Source organism: Podarcis raffonei, chromosome 1 (genome assembly GCF_027172205.1).
Source record: "Podarcis raffonei isolate rPodRaf1 chromosome 1, rPodRaf1.pri, whole genome shotgun sequence".
Lineage (NCBI taxonomy): Eukaryota > Metazoa > Chordata > Lepidosauria > Squamata > Lacertidae > Podarcis > Podarcis raffonei.
This window is the reverse complement of record NC_070602.1, coordinates 77,589,343-77,601,493: the sequence shown is the minus strand read 5'-3', so window position 1 is coordinate 77,601,493 and position 12,151 is coordinate 77,589,343. Positions and strand designations below refer to the sequence as shown.

General features: G+C 43.4%; 1 protein-coding gene across 3 annotated transcripts in view; it reads right to left on the bottom strand.

Moving 5' to 3' along the window:
- Positions 1 to 8,226: 8,226 nt before the first annotated feature.
- The window catches only part of HRAS (HRas proto-oncogene, GTPase), a 64,401-nt gene continuing 60,476 nt past the window's right edge, over positions 8,227 to 12,151 (bottom strand). For all 3 annotated transcript variants that reach the window (XM_053395412.1, XM_053395397.1, XM_053395407.1), the window contains exon 6: positions 8,227 to 9,989. The gene's annotated coding sequence lies outside the window, so the exon portion shown is untranslated. The remainder of the gene's footprint in view (positions 9,990 to 12,151) is intronic.

Genomic DNA, 12,151 nt, shown 5'->3' with positions numbered 1-12,151 from the left:
CTAATGGACAATATATGCTCTAGCTAATTGCAGTAGAACAGCCAATAGTTACCTTAAGGAAAGGCGACATTCCAGGCCCCTGCTGAGCTTTAGAGCACTGCACCCTAGTGGAAACAGCAGATGTTGCCTCAATTAGATCTTTGGCTACCAGACGGCCAGAGAGCAGGACTGTGGCCCAATTAAAGTTTAAGATTATTTTTCAAAAATTATTATGAATGCATGCCACACTCTTGCTTGTACAACTCCTGGCTTCAAAATGTTCATCTGTTTCCTGGGCTGCAGGTGTGCTATAACGTGTGGTCTCAAAATCAGCTGTTTAATTTCTGGAGCACTATATGGTTCAGTAATAGACTGGTACGATGACGAGCCACGGTGCCTATCTGTGTGCATGTCCTTTTTCAAGCAGCAGAACCAAGCTGGCTGTTGTTGTTTCGTTGTCCTAGCTTTTTTTGTGCCCCTGTCTACTGCAAACTCCCAAAGAACTGCACAAGAATCAAGGGACACTTTGAAACAAAATGAACTGTAACAGAGCAGACTCTGGACCAAATATACTCTATGAACTAGTCACTTTCCTCCACCCATTGGCTTTCCAGCTGTTTCTTTTGGAGCCTTTCCTTTTCTCTTGATTCATACTGGGGCATTCATGGTCCCTCTGCCCCCCCCCGGCCCCCTCTGGTCATAAGCCTGTGGCAATGAGCTGCTTCTCTTAAGGGATTCCTTAAGAATCTTGGGTTACTTTTTGTCTTTATATTGATTGCATATGCTGATCAGATTGTTTGCATCTTCAGAAGAAAAAAAGAATTGCAATGCATGTACGACTCACTAAACTGGCCTTGCAGGAAAGCTCTAACACTTTCAACTTTTCCTTACAATGGGAGGGAGTACAAATGTGAGTTAAGGGTAAAGAATCTCTAAAAATGACAGTATCATGGCCTGATTTGCTGTGAACCAAGGAGGACAAGTCATTTTTCTCCATGCAATTGATCAAAAGATGCAGGATTCTTTGCTGGGCTACTCTCCTTGAAACACAGCAAAATCCAAGAAATGTCTACAGTTTTATTTAATCCGCGTGCTTCTTAAAAGGGGCAAATCCTCAAAGAGGAGCAGACTTTGTATCACCTTCTTAAGGCATGACACTTCTCAAGCCAATAACTTGAGCAACCCACAGATCACTGCAAGGGGGGGTGAACCTCTGTGAGGAGTTGCAGCAGACATTAACCATGTGTAAGGTTACTAGGAAAATGTATAAATCAACTCTCTGGTCCTACCCAAAGTTAGGTAGATACCTAGAGGAGAAGGCAGGCTATCCACCCATCTTGTTTATGCTTTAGAGGTGTAACTGTCTTATTTACATTAGAAATGTAAAATGTAACTTTACATATAGGAGTTGGTCACAGTGCATATTGTACTTTGAAAAGGCATTCAGATAATAACAGTTGTGCAGGTATTAGTAAAACCTGGATGAAATAGTAGTTAATGTTAGATGTATTTAAAATGTACGATTTCCCTAGGCAGTACAGCCACCCAGGTAAAAACTGATAAACAATGCCTACCCAGTAGGATCTCTGATGTTCATATGTGCAACATTCCCTGTGTGCAGCATTCTCATGTTAAAACCCAGGTGGAAGCATTCTCTATCTGCAGTTATTGTCTAAATCTCTTTGTTGAGGGACTTTGTTGTCAAGCTCATGCAAACATTCTTCTCTGCCAGTGGCCTGTTCCAATTCTAGTTTGGAAGCGGCTGTTTCAAAGTGGAACAGTAGAAAGGAGGGCACAGTACTTTGTTTCCCTTGCTGATTTACTCCCCCCCCCCCCCCCGAAACTCCCTCAAATCCCAGCAACCTCTCTCTTGGAAATGGCACTGGGACCAAAGCAAATGTGAGAGTGACAAGGGGCATAAGAGAGCTTACCTTGGTGCGCATGCCTGAAATTCTCCACCCTAAATTTTAGTTCAGTGTCACGTGCAGATAGGAAACCAATTTGATTCTGCTCTAACAGCACAATTAAATTTCCTGCTGAAAGACCTTTGAGACATTATGGAAGTGGACCAGAATGCTAAAGAATTCAGCTGGGATGCCTGCAGCAAAAAGAGAGGATTAGGTAATGCAAGAGTGTAAAACAGACTCCAAACAGGATGCAAGAGGGACTAGTACAGTGCATCTTACATGGAAAGGTAAGAGAGGGTATTTAACCAAGATAGTAGTTTTTCATCACACAATCTGTTTTTCAGGTTGTCTCAGCTGAAGAGGACTAGTGAGGAGTTAGAAAAGGAGCAACTTTTTGTCCAGTATTCTAGCAACATTAGGGATGCCCTTGTACAAACTAGACTGTCATATGCAGAAAACGACTTGGATTTCAACAGTATCTAGTTTAGGCACTATTTTACATGATGTTTTGTAAGCTTAATGCTTCCTACTTTGGGACAACAATGCATTTACCACCTCTAGTTGCGAAGTGAGCTCTAGAGAGGTTTGCTAGTGGTATTTTTCTTTTGATGCCATTATTTCCTATTCAGGTTTGCCACCTTTTGCTATAGGAGCATGCCCACTGTAAGTCAAGACAGGACAAGTACAATATCTCCCTTGAAAATAATGTGTGTGCTTGGTGGGGGCTGTGGAATATTCAGTGCAAAGACGCTTACCTGTGCAAGTAGGCCAACAGCAACTTCACCTGCTCTATAGCAAACAATGAATGGCTCCTACAGCCTTCCTAAGTAAGGGGAATGGAGCCGGTATTTCTTTAGGAACTCAGGAAAATACTCCCTCCCCCCTCCCCAAATGGTGTGCATGTAGCCCGAGATGTATTTAGTTTTAATGTTCAGCTAGGGGTTGGATCAGATCCAACACTTTTTGAGCAGAAACAGTACACCCATGTGGCAGAAATTCAGCATGGAGGTTCTGGAAACTCTTCCATTGTTGAAACTTGTAACCTCTGCAGTTCAGTAGATTGGTCCTTTTGTGCACTTTGATCGCTCTGCTGCCATTGTCTTTTTTTATTATTACATTTTAATTGCTATTCTTGTTTACACTTCTTGAGAGCTTCCTCTGTAACTCCGTGTATTGTATTATTGCTTTCATGCCTTTTTATGTATATGCTTGGGGTGGGGGGTGGGAGGGAAAACAAAAACCATTCACTTTTTTATTCTGATCCAGAAGGACTGTACAGTGTTCAAATGCTGTGTTTTACATGGTTGTAATAACAGTTAAATTTTAGCACAAATGGCTGCAAATTGATTCTGTAATTTGACACGTGTGGATTTATTTCTCACATCCCTTCTTGTGCTGAGCTCTTGGGCTGGGCTGGGCTGGGCTGGGCTAAGCCACTCAGCTAGAGAGCACCAAGAGTTCCCATGGGCACTGGGCCTCTTCCTATGGCTGCTGGAAGAAGTTAGATGTGGAGAGGAGGGGAGGGGAACTAGAAGTTATTCACCATTTTCATCCTATGAATCTTACTTAGAATAAATTTGGCCTAACTATTGCAGCACCAGGTATGCCAAGCCTGAAAGGTAATATTTGTATCCAACATGGAACACTGCTAGATCACTGCTTGTCAGCACTATTCCCTTGGCTAAGGATGTATTTTGCTTGGAGACACTCTGTAGTAGCTGGGGAGCAATGATTTCAGGTAATCTTTTGCTGGGATGGTGCCAAAACTTTGGAGTTGCCTTCATGTGGACAGTACTATAAGTGTGTGTGTGTGTGTGTGTGTGTGTGTGTGTGTCTGTGTCTCCCGGGATGGTTAATATCCTTTCTGGGCTAATGGCAGGCAAATTCTAGTTTTCTGCTTCTATAGTACTTCACGCTAAGAATATGCAATAGTTGTAGGCTGTGGCCTGTGACCCGATAAACTAAAACTTGTCTGCAAGTCGTGGGTCATGACTCGCTGCTGCATAACAGCCTGACTGAACTTGGGTCACAACAGAACCACATATATATAGCCTTTAAAAAGACAAAGGAATGGGCCCTAAATGCACAATTGAGCTTCTGGTTCTGAAAAGGTAGAACACTACTTAAAGTACGGCAATAATTTACAAGGATGGCAATAATTTGCAAATTCTTCAGTTTTACAGATTGTTCCCCTCTACAGTGCAGATCAGATGTCAATCACATGCATCTCAGATGGATTTTGTGTTTTCTTCCATAAGCAGCTAATTTCAGCTTTGCTATTTGTTGCTGATACGTAAAGGTCTATAAAATTATGCATGGCAGGGAGAAAGTGAGTAAGTTTTTTCTCCCTTGTTAATACTAGAACATGAGATCATCCAATGAAACGGAATATGGGAAGGTTCAAGACAAAAGGACATAAACGGAATCCACTACCACAAGGTATTGTTAGCAATGGTCAGCAAGACTGATGGCTTTAAAAGGGAGCTGGGCAATTTCATCGAGGATAAAGCTATTAATGCCATGATAGCTGTGTACTATCGCCAGTATTGGTGACGTTATGCCTCTGCATACTACTTAATGGGGAGCAGCAGTGTGCAGAGTGCTGCTGGGTTCCTGTGCTGCTTCTAGGTTTCTTGTAGGCATCTACAAGAGAGCTAGTGTGGTGTAGTGGTTAAGAGCGGTAGACTCGTAATCTGGTGAACCGGGTTCACTTCTCCGCTCCTCCACATGCAGCTGCTGGGTGAACTTGGGCTAGTCACACTTCTCTGAAGTCTCTCAGCCCCACTCACCTCACAGAGTGTTTGTTGGGGGGGGGGAGGGAAAGGAGATTGTTAGCTGCTTTGAGACTCCTTGGGGCAGTGATAAAGAGGGATATCAAATCCAAACTCTTATCTTCATCATATTCATCTGATTGACCATTGTGAGAAGAGGATGCTGGACTTGATAGTCCTCATGTCCGATACATGTCTGCTCTAATGTTCTTAGGCAATAGTAGCCGATGCAAAAGATGTGTACAACATGCGGGTCCTTGAAGATGCCTATTGTGTTATTGGTTGCTATGTTGGTCTCAAGCGAGGAAAATCAAAATCAGTTAAATAATGCATATCTTTTCCCCTCAGTTTTAAGTTACTGGAACTGTATGCAAGTGCAGTGGGGAAACAGCAACTGCAATGTTTATATTACTGAATGGGCTGTGAAAATCACTGCCATTGCTGCTCTTTTTCTGCAGCTTGATGCAGCACCTTGTGAACCTTGGAAGTTTGCATATTTCAAGTGCCATCGATGAAGGCTGCTTTTGAAATGCTTTGAGACATTTCTGTGCTCACAGTGTGGGTGTCTTCACACTGTCGCCATTTGTGCTGACAGCTTTTTAAAGTGTGGGTGTGAACCACAGAGGAGGCTCCACAAGCAGGTATTTGCCTCTGAATTGCTTGCTATGTGAGAGAGGAACCACGTGGAAGCAATCTGAGAGGGAGGGCACAGGTGTTTGAAACACACTAAGCTGCTTGGGGAGACTGAAATCTTTATTGATTCTCAAAACAGCAATCATCAGATACTTATGTTGAATGGAATATTTGGTTCTAAGGATAGGGTACTTAAAAAAAAATCCTTGAGTTTAATGTAAGCCTAGTTGCCACAACCAACCACTGCTGTGTCTGCAGTTCAGACATAGCGGGTAATTTAATTCACTGCACAGAAACTAGGAAGTTGGGAAGAAGGCTAGGTTACAATCTTTCCCTCCATCTGTGCAACTTTGTCTGTCTTTGTGGCTTTAGTGGGATATTCCAGGTGCAGGTTTACTGTCTTAGTTGGCTAAAAAAGGAAAAAAAACTTTGCCACTAAACGTCCAGTGAATGTGTTTAGGTTAACGGAAATATCCTGCTAATTTAAATGAAAAGATATAACTTAAGAATTCTTGCTGTGCTCACTGAAGGATTTTATGTATCACAGGAGTGTTTTAGCTAGTACTTAATTAGCATTGCTTGCTTAATAAGCTAGCTTCTACTTTTGCAGAACCAGCTGGAAGTGTTGTTACATTCGCCTTCTCTTAATAAGCACACTGTGTGCCATGACATTCTCCTACATATCAGCTCCCTTGAAAGCAAGAGGTGCTCCTTACAATTAATTCCTTTAAGCTTTGAGCAAGAAATGCTCTCACAGGGCTAGGACCAAAGTGCAAATTTAACTTCTTTGTGCAGTGGCAGTCCTCTTCACAAATGTTTACATAGAAAGTGGAACAGGAGACAACTTGCAGAGAGACTTCCCTTACCAAAGGAAGATGAAGGCAGAGACTGCTGCAGCCACAAGAGGGCACTACCCCACCCTGCTTAGACATTTTGGATTTTAAAAATAGTTTTTCCATGTTATGACTTGTCTTCAAGTTTGCAATATATTGTTTTCAAGCAAACCAGAACATCTGGAATAAGCATGAGTACACATACCTCTTTTGGGGGTGGAGGTGGGGGGGTAGAGAATCCTCTCTTTTAGACTCTGCACTACTGAGTTTGAACATGAGACTTTGGACAACAGCAGCAACATTCTGAACTGGTTCAGAGGGAAAGTGCTAACTGCACTGGAGGCCCTCAAGACTTGTACATCCATTGTTCACATGAGTTTTGCAACCTGGTGCTCCAATTATTATTTTTAGTGGTAGCCAATGTTTTTCCCCGCCCTTTGTGAAGAGTTCCTGCCTGTGTTGTTAATCAGTCAATGAGTCAGTCCTGAATAATGGCTGCTAAGTAGGGCCTGGAGTGGACTTAGGCCCAAGCATGGCTCTTTGTCCTATTTTTAACTTAAACGCAACAGCAGGGAAAACAGAACAATAGTGAAGCCTGTTCATCAGACCAGCTGTAGAACCTATGTTTTTCCTTTAGCTTGGACAATTTCAACCTATCATTAGTCTGTTCTGTTAGATACATTTCTATCATAACAGGCTAGAACTGCATATAGCAAGGAGGAAAAATTTACAGATGAAGGTTGCGGCTGTTCAAGCCTGTGATTTAGATTTAAATGTGGGTTTTCTCACTCATCTTTTAGGGTTTTTTTTGAAGCTTGGCAGTAACAAATGAGCCAGTTCCCTATGCCAGCTCTTAGGTGGATTTCTCCAGCTTGGTTGAATTCAGGAGCAAGGCGGGCTATCCTTGACAGAAAGGAATTTCTTCTGCTCTCTAAAGGGATCCAGCATCAGTTCCATAAAGAAAAAAAGTCACTCACTTGGATTCACATGCAGTAACCCCTCTTCCCTAAGTGTGGGGGACTCTTTCACCCTCAAACTTCAATTATGGGTTGGAATAGTACTGTACTAGCAGACCTTTAGAAAACAGGAAGGCATAAGGGCCCTGTCCCATTTGTTGTCTTCAGAATCCTGGTGCCAGCTGCATGCGTGAAGACCACCATGAGGGCAAAACTAACGTTTGCCTTGTCAGATTATTCATGCCTCCTTCTGCACATCTGTTGTGGTGGGACTGTGGTGATATAGCAGTTTAGACAACCTCACATCATGCTTACCTCACTGTAAAAAAGGTATTCAAGGAACCAAAAAAAGTATCCAAGGAACAATAGCAGCTTTGTGCCATATTTATTTCTCCCATCATCATACCCCTGCTACAGGTGCTTGTTTAACAAATGGCAGAACTATAGAGGCTGCCTCTGTCCTCAGCTCTGAATCAGTAGTTGGATATCTAGCCACTATCTGCTGTCCAGGTATGTGTACACACCTATGTGCCCATGTATCTCAGTCTATAACAGCAGACCTATGTACAAAGATGCTTTCCCCACCAAATGCCATGCCAAACTGAGATAATGAGAAGTAATTGCAAAGAGCCCCATAGGAGATCCTGCTCACCATTTCTGCTTTTGTAGTAGCCTCAAGCAAGTGTTCATTTGTAGCCTTGTTAAGGTTGCATGATCCAACAAACCTGTAGCATGGGGTGAGGAAACTAGCTTTCTCCATGTTGCTCAACTACTTGCTATTGGCCATGTTGATGGGAGCTGTAGATGGCTACAAGTTCTCTACCCCTGCTGTAGAGAATAGAAGTTATCCACAAAGGTAGGAATAATAATAATTTGTCAAGAGAGTGTGCAACTGTATTGAGTCATCTTTGTTACCAAGCAACAGCTATCCCTCTCCCAAAGACAGCCTCGGTTCAAGAAGATCAACCATGGAGGTGGGACTAAGATAGGACAGATTTCTGAGCATTTGTTTTTAAGAGTGAGAGCGTGTAGTCCTATCTTCAGATGCAGCACAAAAAGGTGACTTAATACTCTGCAAACTTTAGAAAAAAGGCATCAAACCAGCGAGATGCAACATGCAAATAGTCAACTTCAAAAATAAACACACTTTTGAGAACAACACTTTTTAATGACATTTAAGGCTAGATTTGGGTTCTCTTTTACACCTCCAACATTGGATCGACCCCCCCCCTTTAAAAATCCACACCAGTCACCTAATTATTGGAAGGAACTTGTTTCCCTTAGCTCAGCTAGGGCCGAGCACCTGGCTTCACTATCTTACTGGCAAAACCTTTAACAAAACAGCAAGTATAATTGGTACAGTCACATTAATACAGAGGAGCTGCTACCTGAAGAGCAGGAATTTGAGCTGTGCATGCAGCAGCATAGGCACAGCGGCTGCAAAGGAAAGAAGAGGTCAGAGCAGGAACAAGGAAACACACTCCTGTGCCTCCAGAGACCAGCTGCCCCTCCAGGAAGTTCACAAGATTTGCAACAAGCACATCAATGCAGTCAGCCCCAGCACAGGCAACAAGCATAAAAAACTGCTCAGGAAATGGCCAAACTTACAACAAAGAAGAAAGCCAACAAGTGACCATTTCTTGTCCATTAGGCACCCCTCCCCACCCCTTCATAAGACACAATGGTTCCGGGGGAAGAAAGACAGCACAGCTCCCAATGCCCCCCCCCCCCACAAAAGGGACAAGAAAGAGCTGTTCTCCTTCAAACTCCATCAGGTAATTAATGGATGAAACAGAAGTTGGGCTCAGTGAAACACAGAGACTAAAACGGAGAATCAAACATCCTTCAGTTGCAATCAACAAGCTGCTGTATAGTCATTTATATATTTACACATACACACAAGTCCTCCCAACACCACAAAGGGGGGGGGGAGTGACATGCTGCAAAGGAACACCCCCCTTCTCTCCCCTTCTTCACCTCCCCCCCCCCACTCCAGGCCTGCAGGGAACTTTCACCAGGCAGAACGACTCTCTGCAGAGAAAACTCACTGGGTTGTTCTAGCGCAGGGGAGAATTAACAATTGCCAAGAACAACGAGAAGGAATCATCTTCCATGTTTATGCCAATGTAAACCAACAGGGGCAAAGGTAAATGAAACCCAACTCTGGGAACAGCAGTTTGAGAATTGGCTTAGAATCCATTCATAAAGGAGGTATGTTTATATGTCTTCCCCCACCTCACCCCCAGAAATGGCTGAGACCCGTAGAGAGTTTCCCTACCACACTATAGAATGACAGAGTGTCAGTGGGTGGAATTTCTTGGCAATGCTTTCTGAAGAGGTATGATCTTCTGCAGGCCACAGCTAACTCTCTTTCTGAGATACAGTGGTGGAGCCACTCAACCCACATTTGCTCCCTTTCTGTAAAAGGCTTCTTGAAAGAAAAGCAGCAGGCCAGGGCACAGCCACAGATCCAACTCGGCTTTGGCCCCTGCCAAGGAGGCGAGCTCAAAGAGGCTGAAGCAGCGACCTGCCTGGCTGCTCTGCATGGGCCTCCCCCTCCCCTCTGCCAATGCCTGCTCCAGAAGAACAGGCAATGCCAGTCAATCCTCGGGAACAGGGACAGAGATGCAGAAACCAGTGTCAAGACCATCATACAATAATTTACTTCCATCTGTGGCTTTGTACAAGTTGCCAGGAGGGGGAGGGAGGCAAGGAGAGGAGCGTTTCAAAAATAAAAAATAGTTCATTGCAGGCCTTGGTGAAGTTTTGAGACAGTCTGTGCAGAGCTCTTGGGGCCTGCAGACACCATCTCGTCTGTCCCCTTCCCTTGAATCCACTTGATTCTTCTTTCATGTCGCCTCTGTCTCTGCACTACACAGTGGAAATCCCTCCAAGTCACAGTCTGGTCAGCTGGTGAACAGAGAAGACAGATATTAGAACAGCTCACCATTTCCTTAAGCACACATGGTTTCCCAATATATAACACACTTCAGAAACCTTTAAACGGACACTTTGCATTCTTCCTACCACACTGTTTTAAACAATGCCAAAAGACACAGAAAATAACTTTGCAGAATAAGAGAAATCCAGAGGGGGGACAGTTTGCTTTGGAGAAAGCAGCTCTATGACACGGTTTTCTCCAGTGTGCTCTTTTCTCAAGGTTTGATGGTGTGGACTCTGGGCGCAACAACTCTTGAGGCATGTTACCACTCATGGAGCGGCCTTTCTGCAGCAAACAGCTAATGCTTAGAATAAGAAGATGGTGCTCTGTTACAGCTGACTCTTGACAAGCAGAGCAGTAAGTTCATGCAGCTGTTAAAAAGCTACCTACTACACAACAGGGCAAATTGCTTAGTGCCGAGTGCATTTTGGGGTGTTGAACTTAATAGCTACTGAGAATTCTCTCCCCCCCCCTACTTTTACTGACTCTACTTCCTTCCAACTTTTAATGGCATGGTTTGAAAGCACATGACACAGCAACCATGAAGAAGCTAAGAAGGTCAGTGGGATGGGAGAGCAGCAGGGAATCATATGAACACAACCCAAAGTTCACTAAATTTTGCCAGCATTTTAATAGCAATGGCTCTCTTCTGGGAAGAGGTCTGAATTAGTCAGTTTCTTCCTAAACCAGATTTAAGTCCAGATTCCCATGTTCGTGTATATAACACATGGTGTCTTGCCCCTCAATGATTTACAGGCGACTGTGTGAATGGTCTCCCTTGAAAAAGAATGGCATCGGCTGCAGTAGCTTAAAAGCTTCCCATGTATGACATTCAATACCTGCTGGTGGCGGTGACAGGTTGGCTTAAATATGATGTCACAGTGGAGACTCTTTGTCAGTCAACTTACAACACTAGCTGGCCACAGAAAGCATCAAGACTGCTTTAATTTCCAGTCACTTGGCCATGCCTATCTCATCTTTCACTACCATTGAGCTGTGCTGTTTTAAGAAGCATAGCAAATTTTTAAAAACAGTATAAAAATACTATCAACGTTTAACTAGGAATATGAAGGAAGAATGTTTGGGTCAGTAATTGTAGAATATTTGGTAATGCTGAACTTCTCATTGAGGTTCCATTTCTTGCAGGAAAAATGGGTGCAGTACTCTTTAGTATCCTCAGGATGATGCTGTGACTCTTAAAGTCCATTACCCAAGTTCTTTGATTTACCCATCCACTGAGCATACAGTGTTTGCTGCATGTGGATATTGGCCTAGCCATGGGATTCCAATATAGGCAAATCTGGAGAGAATGCATGGCCCAATCTGTGATGCCTTCCATCACGTGCTTTAGCAGTAACAGTACCATCCCCTGTTTTTAGTGCATAACACCAGCCTTGTAAATAACTATCCAAAGGATGGAGGGCTACTGTCTGCTGCTCCCTTCACAGTTACGGCACTGGAAATGGCTCTGCTGTCTCACAGCTACTACTACTTTAATACTAGAAGACAGAAGAAGGCTTTAAGTCCACTATGATCTCAGCTCTGCTTTGTGTTGGGCAATGAAGAGATGAATGCATGTGTGGCTGCCCTCTCGTTTCCTTGAAGTACCACCTTTCTGGAAACTCAGAAGGTGGACTTGAACTCTGCATACACATGGGGCAGCTTAGAATCATAGAACTGCAAAGTTGGAAGGGAAAATTACGATCATCTAGTCCAACCCCTGCAATGCAGGAAACCCTTTTGGCTTGAACCCACGACCCTGAGATTAAGAGTCTCATGCTCTACCAACTGAGCTATCTATGAAGAAGGCTAAGGCCTGGCTATCATAATATATATTCATCCTTCTAGGTCTAGCATTCAGTGTTAAGCTGCTTTTCTCAAGGCAGATATAAGATGAGGCTGGACACAGGTCATGTGGACAGAAATGGCTCAAACTCAGTATTTTTTTTTTTTTGCCATCATTAGGACAAAGAGGAAGGAAATATAGCCACAGCAGCCAAACACTATTCCCAGCATTAAGCATAATATGCAATTCTAATATGAAACGCTGGAAGATAGGGGATTACAAGATACAAATGCTACATGAACAGACAGCATGGCAACCAAAAAAGGGAAATTCACCTTCTGTAAA